Below are 12,811 nucleotides of genomic sequence, written 5' to 3'. Positions count from 1 at the left end.
TCTCTACATCTTGATTATTATATTGTCTACAATCTACGCACTTCAATTACACAATTCTTCTCCCACACACCTCAACTTATAATACTATATACAGTAGTATTCTCCATCATGATCTCTGGTTGTAATTATGTATTTGAGTTGGGTTGTGTAGAAAATTTGTTCGGCCTCCGACTTGAAGAAGGTCCAAAGTTGCTTCTATCGTAAAAGTAGCCACCATCGATGTCATATATTTTGGCATTTAGGCTTTTTCTTATGAACCGCCAAATTTGAAAGTTCCCATATTTTGTCTTCCCTTGAATATGCCTATATTAGCCGATGAAACTGTTGCTTTCATTAGTTATATCTCTATTAAAAAGTTGATGATGCTCCATCAGCCTTAGGTGGCTTAGTGCCCCACTAATTCCTGGTCTCATCTGCTGTCGATTTCAGTTTTACGTCTAACACCACCTTTCTGTGTATTGTGCGGTTTGTTCTTAGCAGAATTCACCTTGATCACGTAGGCGGTCTGATTGTGTCCTCTTAATGTTTATACACATTGGGATAGTAGTCATAACTTTGACTGAAATCAATATTTGGCCCTGTGGGGATTACATAGTAAACGTAACCAGCAAAAACCATTTCTCGTTGGGACAGATTTGATCTTGATGTCTACGCTTACTGGTGGCTATCGACATCATCTAGTCAGATTTGGCATTCTGAACAATCCTTGCATAGGCAAGAAAGCTATATAGAGGGGATAAGATATGCAAACCAACTGTCAAGATTTGTTAGTAACTGCAATGCTACCTTTCTATATCATCCTTGCTGGTATTTGACGAAAATCGGACCTACGTATCGGAGTGGTCCTATACACGGGCTTCATAAGAACATGGGTTTGGAGAACCAGTGTTACTTGGTATATAATGAGGAAACATCTAAAATTCAATCTAAAACAAATTGTTGAACTTAATGCTACCATGGTCCCCTTTCATTTTTGGGGGTAAAATCAGTTTCCTTTAGAATAATTAGGAGTGCAAGGCAACTCTAAAAGTGTGTTTCCTCTTCCTCTTGGACAGGTAATTGCAGATCAGAAAGAGTAACAAAAATAATATCTAGGAATAAGGTAAAAATATCTACCAAGTTATATTCTACATAAGCCAGGGAGCACTTTTCATAAACCTAATATGTTTTACCAACTTATTGATCATTGTAAGAATTATTCATCTGTCTGGATGAACCTAATCCTCTTTCTCATCATTGTTGATGAATTATCACAACTACCTATTCTATTTAGCTAATGGTTGGAAGGCCATCAACATCATTGTGAAACAAGATTTGATATTTGCTTTAACACTTTAGTGGAGAATATAATTATGCTTAATTAAGACACAATTAATCAAGATTAGTTTTTTTTAAGTAGGTTGTAACTTTCTTATCTTTCTATCATTCATCCCGTCTGATTCCGTTTTTTTACACAGGAAACGATATGGATGGAACCTTTTATTCTGATCATCGCAGTGCAAGGTTGTTATAGGCAAAATTTGGTATTGGATCATCTCGGGTCAAATACGGGTCAATTGAAATTGATTGGGGCAAAAAGATGAATAATTAGGTTTTGGTCTGCATTGTATGAAGCGAAGACGCGCCCTGTATATGTAGGATGCGTCCATGATTGTGTAGGCTCTACTTTGGGTTGTCATGTTAAGAGTTGGGGGGAAGATATTGAAAGGAGGAGCACAGGCCCAAGGTGCAGGATGCGCCCAAGGCGCAGGACGCGCCCTGATAAGTAAAAATAATGGGATGAGCTGTACGGGTAATAAGGTTGCCATGCAAGGAGAATATGTGTATTTTACAATGGGGGACGCATCATGCCTCCTGGAGATGCACACTTTGGGATGGTAGAGCTTGTTCTCATTCAAGACAAAGCAAATAGAGATACTTGGAAAATATAGCAATATGTGGAGTTCGTAGGGACAGGACGCGCCCAATCGTTCAGGACGCGTCCTACGTGTGAAGAATGCATGATCAAGAGTAAGTTTATTTTCACTAACGTATTTGTTGCAGGTACTCTTTGAAGAATTCCCTCCTTAGACGGTCAAGGAGGGGGATGTCCGTGAAAAGCTTGAAGGCCTCCAGGGGTATGCCTGATGATTGAAGGCCTCCTCCTGTATTCAACGGGTGTCCTCGTTGGGGATGCGGGGTTAAATTTAGTGTGTGCTTTGGGAACTCTGTTCTTGTATTCAACGGGTGTCCTCGTTGGAGAACTTTGGAGTCATCCTGCACTTTGCACCCAAGAGCTTGGGATCACCTGTCCTGCTATCTGGTGGGTTATCCTCATTCGGGGGACAGGGACGCGTCTGGCATTTGGGGTGAACCGTGGCTATACCTGCGTTCGTAATTCAAGGGAGATAGCTGTAACGGAATGTTATCCTTGCGCAGGGAGATGCATTATCCGTGAAGTCCTGCGATTACAAACGAGACTTGGGCCTTCGCGGTTAGGCCTCATAGTTGGACATTCTCAAAACTAGCGGAAGATGGATTCTGGACTGGGCCTGGGAATAAGAAGTCTAAGCCCATTAGATTTCTTGTTCCCCAAGAACTACGTGGGCTTGATTCCCTATAAATAGGGATACGTAGACAAATTGTAAGGGGTCGGAAGCGAGAGCCATAAGGAGCCACCACCAACCCTAAGTAATCTCAGCCCCCTATTCATCACAACCACCACACTCCGCTCACTTTTCAGGCGAAGAACCACCATCGTAGATCTTGATTCCGGCGACGAACCTCAAACTTTTGTTGATACCAAATTCCTCCGTCAACAAATTGGCGCTAGAAGGAGGGGTGCTGATCAAGATCATAATCTCAGGAGGAAGAGATGTCTCGTCACGATGAAGGTTCTTTGATGCAAGAGTTGAAGGATAGCCACAGAGGAGTTGCATACAACGACCACGAAGGAGATCCGTGAATAACTGTTTTCGGCCAGGGGGGTCGAAGGAGATTTGAGTGTAGTATTCGCGGCCACGAGGGAGATCCATAGATGATGATATCCAGCCATGGAGGTTGAAGTTTGCAGCCATAGCCACGAAGGAGCGAAGTTGGATGGAAAATTCAGATTTGATGGGTTAAACGATTTACTTACACTGTTTGGGCCGTATCTCGAGTTCCGTAAGTCAGATTTGGAGAATCTTACAGCCTACGCGAAGCCTATTGAATTCTCTTTAATTCAGAGATGATTTGGCTGCGAAAATCCAAGTTGAGCAGCCCAGAAATAGAGGAAAACAGCAGTTGCGGATTTTTACCAAAAAATCCTATTTGGTTTAGAAGATTGCAAAAAACCCATTCCATTAAGAAGATTGGGAGAAACCTATTTGGTATAGAAGATTGAAGAATCTTATTCTAATTAGAAGATTGAAGAATTCTATTCGATTTAGAAGATTGGAGAATCCTGTTCTAATTAGAAGATTGGAGAATCTCATTCCATTAAGAAGACTGAACAATCCTATTTGATTTAGAAGATTTGAGAACACTATTGAGATTAGAAGACTTAATCAAGCGCAAATCTGAGGACAATCGGGAGGAGAAAACTCCAAGAAGAAGGCATTACTATCATGAGCTGGTCATCGCCTTTAAGACGATCCCTCAAGGTAACACTCAACTAGTTTCGTTGTATTTTTCGTTACTCGTTTCTAGGACTTGAGCAGGAAGAGGATTTGGAAAGAGACTTGGCATGGAGAAAATCCCCACAAACTCTAAGTACGCGCCTTGATTAAGAAATTTGGGGCCCAGACGGCTTTCAGCAAATTCCAGGAGAATTCACCGACTGGACACGTCCGTCCCTCTAGGACGCGTCCTCCAGGTAACATTCCAAATTCCATATTAATTGTGTTTATTGCTGGTAGTAAATCTTATCAGGAAAAAATCTCATGAGTTACCAAGCGCTGCGTCATAATATATTAAGGCGCGCCCTCTGCATGTGAAACATTCAGTGGAGAATTTCCCTCCCAGGGCGCGCCCCACAAGAGAAAGCCTATGGAAGTTTTCAATGAATATGCCTTGATGATCATATGAGTTATAGTCACTGCTTCAAGAATGGCTCGGCTGGAACCACTTCTCGTCTTTCAAGACGCGCCATTTCCTTAAGGCGCGCCCTCAAAATAATATTAATGGTGAGGTGAACTTTATTGACTATAAGGAGAATCTTAATATTGGAACTTCAAGAGAAAAGAATCTATCAGAGTAGAGGTACCATGAATCCTAGGACGCGCCCCTTGATTGTCAAGGTGAGGCCCCAGGACATGAATGAGCTCCTCCATCTAAGGATGTAATGTTATATCCTCAACAGTTATAAGTAAACTCTCCAAGGCTATCTCTCTCAAGGCGCGCCTTCATTGAAATACCCATGTGATCTTTCTCGACATTACATACATGATTTATAAAGAAGCAATGAAGTACAATGATCTTCCTAGTATGTCGAGAGTTTAGTTTCGGCGAACGCGCCCTCACATCCTCAATAATCTGAGTGAGTTTTCAGGACGCGCCCTGAGCATATCTGGCTCATATGTTAAGGCTTCTTCTTTTGATATGATTACCAAGGTCATCTGGTTGTCTTTAGCAAAAAGGGAATGTGGGAGTTGCATTAGTTCAGATGAGGAAGATGAGGCTACAAAGTACTTTTGACAAGGTGCACGCTCGGGGGGGGGGTAGGTTACCTTTCATTAGTTCTGTGGTGTTACATATTACCACATGAGTAAGGTACATGGCTTTTCCTAAAAATAAGAGAGATGCTTAAGGTCGGAAAAATACTCATGTTTAAGGAAATGCTCAACTTCAAGAAAATGTCTCTAAGAATGAGATGCCCTTTATCATATGCCACTTCGTGAGATGTCTCGCTGGGAGATGTTTCAACAAGAGATAGTTTCTGCATCGCTTGAACTTTTTTAAACATAAAAGCCTTCTAAAAATATTGATCTTTAATTTAGTTTTGTTACATGAAGATTCTGTAAAAGACCCTTGTCGAGGTAGATGCTCCTCTTACAGAGGACGCGCCCTCCAAGGATGATTTCCCTTGTCGAGGTGGATGCGTCTCTGACAGAGGACGCGCCCTCCAAGGATGAAGACCCTCCAAGGATGATTTCCCTTGTCGAGGTGGATGCATCTTTGATAGAGGACGCGCCCTCCAAGGATGGTTTCCCTTGTCGAGGTGGATGCGTCTCTGATAGAGGACACGCCCTCCAAGGATGTTACTGAAGGGTTTTTAGCACATAAACGCAACGAAAACGTAAATTTAAATCTTAAAAAAAACCGAAACCCTCCGCAGGATACATGCGAAAAATAATATTTAATTCGTAGTTCAGTATGTTTACCTTAAGAAGCTTTACGTTAATGGAAAGATGGAGGTCTTTAATAGCGATCCAAGAACGATGAATGGAAATCCCTAGCAGCTGTGGCTCAAGTGTGAAGCACTCCACCGGTATCCACCAAGAGTACAATGTGATGGAGGAGGAAGAGGTTGAGAGAATTAGTTGAGAGAATTAGTTGCCTCCCTCTTGTTCTACTTTAGAATTAGGGTTAATTATTTGGGCTGAGGCAAATAGGGTTTATAATAGTATATTTATAGGCAAAATTTTCAGTTGAAAATTTTCCATAAAATATTATTATTATTAACCCTTTAATTGATTATTCTTATTAACCAATTAACTAATAATTAAAACATCTTTTAATCATTAATCCCTTTTCTAAACACTTTAGAAAAATAATTCTCTCACTTGATTTAATTTCCAAAATTAAATTCTTAATTAATAATATTAAGAATTAATTAAATCTCATTTAATCAATTATTAAATCTGCTAATTAATTATTTATTTCACAAATAAATAATTACCAGCTATTATTAATTAATTTCTCCACCATTAAATCATTCTCTTTTATGGTGTGACCCTGTAGGTTCAATATTAAGTCGGTAGTAGAAATAAATAATAATAAAACTATTATATCATTATTTATATAAATTCTCTAATTCATTAAATATGATTAATTAATAAATTAATCATATTTATTCTACATCATGAGGGATACTTCTCAGCATATCGCGACTATCTGGATAATACGAATTCACTGCTTAGAATACCAAGAACCTATTCAGTGAGTAGTTACCGTACAATCAATTCCTTCTACCCTGCAATGTCACGATTAAATACAAGGCATGGAACTTGTGTCAAGCCTATCTTATTTAATCACTTGCTTTCCCATTCACTATGCTTAGTTCTGTTTAATGTAAATTAGAAACTCCTTTCTAATTTCATTCACTCTGACCAGAGATTCCTGAACTAGCATAAGTGGATCAGCATTGAACATTCTCTTCCTTCACTGGAAGAGGTAGATCCTTTATTGATCATACACTATCTTCGTGTACAAATTCCTATACCCAGTAGAGCCCTTATAATTGTCCCTGGAGACTAAGAACTAAACCAAAGCATAGTTCAATGTACACAAGATGACTATGATGACCTCAAGTCTAAGGATACTTGTACAACTATCACTATGTGAACAACTGCTGACACGTGAGTGAACTCCATCAGTTGTTCAGCTGTGTGAGTCATGTTCAGTGAACTTATTCTATAATAAGCACCTACATACTAGCTATAGTGTCACCACACAAATGTCTATGAGAACAGACATCCTTCAAAATGAAGCAAGTATAGTATGTACCGATCTTTGCAGATTACTAATTACCAGTTAGTAATCCTACGACCAGGAAATATTTAAGTTTAGAGTTATCATCTTTTAGGTCTCATTATTATGATCTCATCATAATCTATAAAAAACTTTACTCTAAACTTTGGTATATCTTATTTAAACACTTAAATAGATAAAGCCCGCAATAAAACCAAAATAAGTCTTTTATTAATATCAATAAAATCAAAATAGATTACATAAAAGTTATTCATAAATCATCATACATGATTGGACTTTGGACACATCTCTTTCAGTTACCTTGTCGAGATAAGCCGCTACTCTTAGAGAGGACACGCCCTCCAAGGATGAAGACCTTGTCGAGATAAGCCTCTCCTCTTAGAGAGGACGCGCCCTCCAAGGATGAAGACCTTGTCGAGATAAGCCGCTCCTCTAAGAGAGGACGCGCCCTCCAAGGATGAAGTCCTTGTCGAGATAAGCCGCTCCTCTTAGAGAGGACGCGCCCTCCAAGGATGTTAGCTTGTCGAGGTAGACGCTCCTCTTAATGAGGACGCGCCCTCCAAGGATGTTAGCTTGTCGAGGTAGACGCTCCTCTTAGAGAAGACGCGCCTTCCAAGGATGATACCCTTGTCGACGTGGACGCTCCTCTCATTGAGGATGCGTCCTCTAAGAATGTTAAATTTTTCGAGCAAGACGTTCCTCGTAAAGAGGACGCGCCCTCTAATGATGTTAATTATTTGAGGAAGACGTCACCACTTTAAAGGGCGCACCCTCTAAAAATAGATGATTGAAGAAGATCGTAAAAAGTTTTGACTTTGATTTGAATAAATGAATCACACTATTTATGGAAAAGATGAGATCAGCGGTTTGGAGTCATGATTTGGAAAGAAGAAATAAATCAAATATAGAATGGTATTGTGTCATCGGTGGAAGGATCACTATCACCAACAAGGCACGTCCTCCTTGCGTCAAAGATTATTTATTACTTGAAGATCAGAGAGCTAGTCTTTTATTCGTGTTGTGCCTTCCCTTAGAGAGAGCCCTCCTACGATGACCTTTTCAGTTTAAGGTGCGTCCATAGGAGACCAATATTAGGATGAAAAAGTTAGACTCAAATCTTTGTTAGTGGATTACGCTATTTCAAGGTATGTGAGGTGCACACTTTTTTATAATATCTCTTGTTTCTTACGCCGAGTTAGCTCATATAAGCTTAGAGATGTGGTGCATAAGTGGTAAGCCTTTCTGGAAAAATCAAGGTTAAAGTTGTCAAGAAGAGAAAGAGTATTTATAGGTGAAGGCGGAAAAATATGTGAATGACACTTTTGAACGTGACAAAGAGTGAGGGCACACCGTCATGGTCAACAAGGAGGGTAAGATTCCGAAGACGCGGCCTTAATTGAGAATGCGCCCTCATAGAGGAAGATGCAGAAGACGCATACTCATACGAGTGGAGGATGACACAAATTTTTGCTTGGATGTAGATATTAGAATTCCAATATTGTTTCCAACTTCATATGGAATTCGGGGGTAGTTGTTATAGCCAAAATTTGGTATTAGATCATCTCGAGTCAAATACGGGTCAATTGGAATTGATTGGGGTAGGGAGATGAATAATTAGCTTTTGGTCTGCACTGTATGAAGCGAAGACGCGCCCTGTATATGTAGGATGCGTCCATGATTGTGTAGGCTCTACTTTGGGTTGTCATGTTAAGATATGGGAAGGAAGATATTGAAAGGAGGAGGACGCGCCCAAGGCGCAGGACGCGCCCTGATAAGTAAAAATAATGGGATGAGCTGTATAGGTAATAAGGTTGCCATGTAAGGAGAATATGTGTATTTTACAAGGGGAGGACGCGTCCTGCCTCCTGGATATGCACACTTTGGGATGGTTGAGCTTGTTCTCATTCAAGACAAAGGCAAATAGAGATACTTGGAAAATATAGTAATATGTGGAGTTCGTAGGTACAGGACGCGCCCAATTGTTCAGTACGCGTCCTATGTGTGAAGAATGCATGATCAAGAGTAAGTTTAAAGCAATGCAAGCGTGGGAGGAGCAGTGGAGGATTATTTTCACTAACGTATTTGTTGCAGATACTCATTGAAGAATTCCCTCCTTGAGACGGTCAAGGAGGGGGATGTCCGTGAAAAGCTTGAAGGCCTCTAGGGTATGCCTGATGATTGAAGGCCTCCTCCTGTATTCAACGGGTGTCCTCGTTGGGGATGCGGGGTTAAATTTGGTGTGTGCTTTGGGAACTCTGTTCTTGTATTCAACGGGTGGTCCTCGTTGGAGAACTTTGGAGTCATCCTGCACTTTGCACCCAAGAGCTTGGGATCACCTGTCCTGCTATCTGGTGGGTTATCCTCATTCGGGGGATAGGGACGCGTCTGGCATTTGGGGTGAACCGTGGCTATACATGCGTTCGTAATTCAAGGGAGATAGTTGTAGCGGAATCATTGCGCAGGGAGATGCATTATCCGTGAAGTCCTGTGATTACAAACGAGCCTTGGGCCTTCGCGGTTGGACCTCATAGTTGGACATTTCTAAAACCAGCGGAAGATGGATTCTGGACCGGGCCTGGGAATAAGAAGTCGAAGTCCATTAGATTTCTTGTTCCCCAAGAACTACGTGGGCTTGATTCCCTATAAATAGGAATACGTAGGCAAATTGTAAGGGGTCGGAAGCGAGAGCTATAAGGAACCACCACCAACCCTAAGCAATCTCATCCCCCTATTCATCACAACCACCACACTCCGCTCACTTTTCAGGCGAAGAACCACCATCATAGATCTTGATTCTGGCGACGAACCTCAAACTTTGTTGATACCAAATTTCCGCCGTCAAGAAAGGTCAATATTTTTTTGGTTCGTATGCATATGCAGAAATTGTTCTGTTTATGTTCTATGGAACTTCATGGTATAGCAAATTTATATAGAAAAATTATTTTAGGGTACAAATGAATATCATTGAAATCCTTGCAGAAACTCAAGTGATATGACAAGATTGTTTCTTTTTTCTAGTGCTTTATAATATGAATCATGATAAGTTGATGCTTGTTAAGTTGGTGTATTCAATCAATAGTTCTTGCAGTACTTGGGATGTGATTTGTTTTCACTTTTCAGTAACAAAATTGAGACATTCGAACATGAATCTTGGACTTCTTGGAAGATGCCGGATACGTTTGTTCATTAATTCTAAGTTACAATACAAATTTTTATCTTTTGCAAAATGTGTAGTTAATAAATGAAGTTAAAGGATTTCATCAGGAAGGTAATTTATCTAGCAATAAGATCTTAGCCTAATTACGAAAATTAAGATCATGGGAAGATTTCAATTTTTCCTTTTTCTTCATAACTTATACATGGCGTATGGTTATTAAAAATAAGATCATGGAAAGATAAATTGTATATTCTATTTTCCATTTCTCTTTATAACTTGTACACGACGTATGACTATAAAAAGGTTATTTGTCAACATCTAATATATTTTTTGAAAAATTTACCCTTTTTTGATGAATAATCGAAAATTCATTGTTGAAAGACTTCCCTAAAAAAAGAATTCGAAAAGTAATTTGTTAGGAATTTTTGTCAGAATAAAAGTTGAGAGTGCATATTTTTTGACTGGGTTTGTTTACCTTTGGTCTGTCAGATTCTGTATTCGTCTTGAAATAGTCTAGTAATTTAATAATGTGCATATATTTGTGCAGTTTTTATCTCTTAGTTTCCCTAAAGGAGTAACAAGTCTGAATCTCAAATTTCAGATTTCAAGATGTGCGTGTATTGTTACTATAAAGAAGAAAAGGTTAAATCTCAAAGTAGTTACTAAACTGAATGGCACATATCAGAAAACTTACTCAAGTTATCGGGGACTCGTATACACTACTTTAGTAATTAATAATGATACTGCCGTTGGTGGTATTTATTGACCTAACGGAAAATAAGTTGACCTTGACATGTATAACAGTCGGAAAGACTTGTGACACGTGGAAGGTTGCCCCCAGTCGAGCTAAACAAGACACTTTCAATCTTTTAAAACCCACTCAACGTTCTTTCTTTAAGATCACAATTTTCCTTTCACTAATTTAAAAAAAATTGAAATAGAATATTGATAAAAAAAATATACTTTAAGAAAATTAATTTAAATCACACTCGTTCTTTTGAATCTTATGCAAAAAAAAATATTTTACTTGAAATTTTTAAAATTATATTGTGATTTATGGATTGGTCATAATTTTTAAAAATAAGCGTAAAATATAAATGGATAAAAATATTATACAACAAAATGCTTACAAGATAAGAAGACCCGTTTATTTTTAACTTTAGATCAGATTTTCTTAATACAAATCTTTGAATTTCTTTTTAATTTATAAAAAAATTAAAAATAAAATAAAATTTACATTTACTTTTAATTTTAAATCACGGCCATTTTTCCTTTTATTTATAAAAAATCAAATGACAATGTTGACTAAATAATTTAATGAACTATATTTTTTCGCATCAAATATTTTAATATTGACAATTTTGAAAAACAACCACAATAATAATCTATCTTTTCATTTTTATGGCATTAAAGATAAATGAAATCTATAAATAATAGAAATACTTTTTTATTCAAAAGATAAAATTAAACGATCATTTGAAACATATAAAAACAAAAAAAATCACAAAAAAATAAAAATAAATTGGGCATGGCTATAGCGGAAATCAATAATTATATACACCTCCAATCTAAAGCTATAAGGACGATGAAAATTCACACATCAAAACCCACTTTTCAGGTTTCGTGAGTCTTTCCCTTCAATTATGTATACTTATGTGTAGAGGTGGCCAAACGAACGGTTTGGCTCGGCACTATCGGAATTCGGCTCGTCAAAAAGTCGTTTAACTCGCCTCGTCACGTGCCGGTTCATTATTCGGCACTACTCGCGTATCAATACGAGCCGAACACGAATCGGAAGTTATAAAACCGGAACCGGACCGGAACCGGCCCGCCTAACCGCCTACGAATAAATAAATGAGAAATTGTTCGGCTCGGCTCGCGAGTTGGCCTTGAATTATTCGGCACGGCCCTTGCGTTGGTGGCACGCGCTTCACCTGCTCTCATGTAACAGTCAACACAGCAACGTTTATGTTTGTGTTTTTATGTTTTTGTTTGCTGGTTTTAAAAAAGACGAGTAAAGAATATAAAAAAAAGGGTTGAAGACTTGCAGTTGTACAAAGAAAAACATTAACATAAATATAATTATGTTACTCTGAGTCACTGAGTCACCAACATTCATAATAAAAAAACAAAAAAAAATTAGTGGACTTGTAATTGTTATGCACAGTTACCCACGGAACAAACTGAATAATTCGTTTCGCTGATTCGTTGATTCGCTTGAACCGAATAGTTCGTGTAACCCGTGTAACTCGTCTAACTCGCATAACTCGTTTAATTCACGAGCCGATCACAGGGTTAATATTTCGTCAAACTGGTACGGCACGACACGGCTCGTTCACTTTCACGGGCCGTTCACGAGTTAATTGAGTATTGAACCGGACCGCCGAAAACTCGGCACGGCCCGGTCGGCCCGCTCGTCTGGCCAGCTCTACTTATGTGTCTAAGGTGAAAATTGAAGAAAAAAATCGTTATCATCTTCTGGGTGTACAAAACTTGAACTAGTGGTTAGGGTTCTGAGTGATGTTTTTTACAAATAATATAAAATATATTTACATGTTTGAAAAGTTAAAATTGTATTACAGAGGCTAGGAATCCATAGTGTTACAGGTGTAGCCACCTCTTTCCAGCCGTGAGTTCCGTTAAAGTCATAACGTTTAATGTTAGGTCAATGAACACCAATGACGGCAGTGTCATTACTGATTATTATAGTGGTGCATACGAGTTCCCGATAACTTGAGCGAATTTTTTGATATATGGCTTTCAGTTTAGTGACCATTTTGAGATTTAACTCAAAGAAGAAATATTCTAGTAATAAAAAAATTAATTTAGAATTAACTAATTTATTTATGAAAATTATATTTTACATTATATAATACTTCACAATAGAGCAATTTTGAAATGTATTTAGGGATTCCAAAATGAAGTTTCGTTTGTTTGTAAATTCGTGTACAATAAAGAAAAAGAGGTAACTATAAACAAATA

This window comes from Apium graveolens, chromosome 11, assembly GCF_009905375.1.
Source record: "Apium graveolens cultivar Ventura chromosome 11, ASM990537v1, whole genome shotgun sequence".
Lineage (NCBI taxonomy): Eukaryota > Viridiplantae > Streptophyta > Magnoliopsida > Apiales > Apiaceae > Apium > Apium graveolens.
This window is presented reverse-complemented; position numbering follows the sequence as displayed.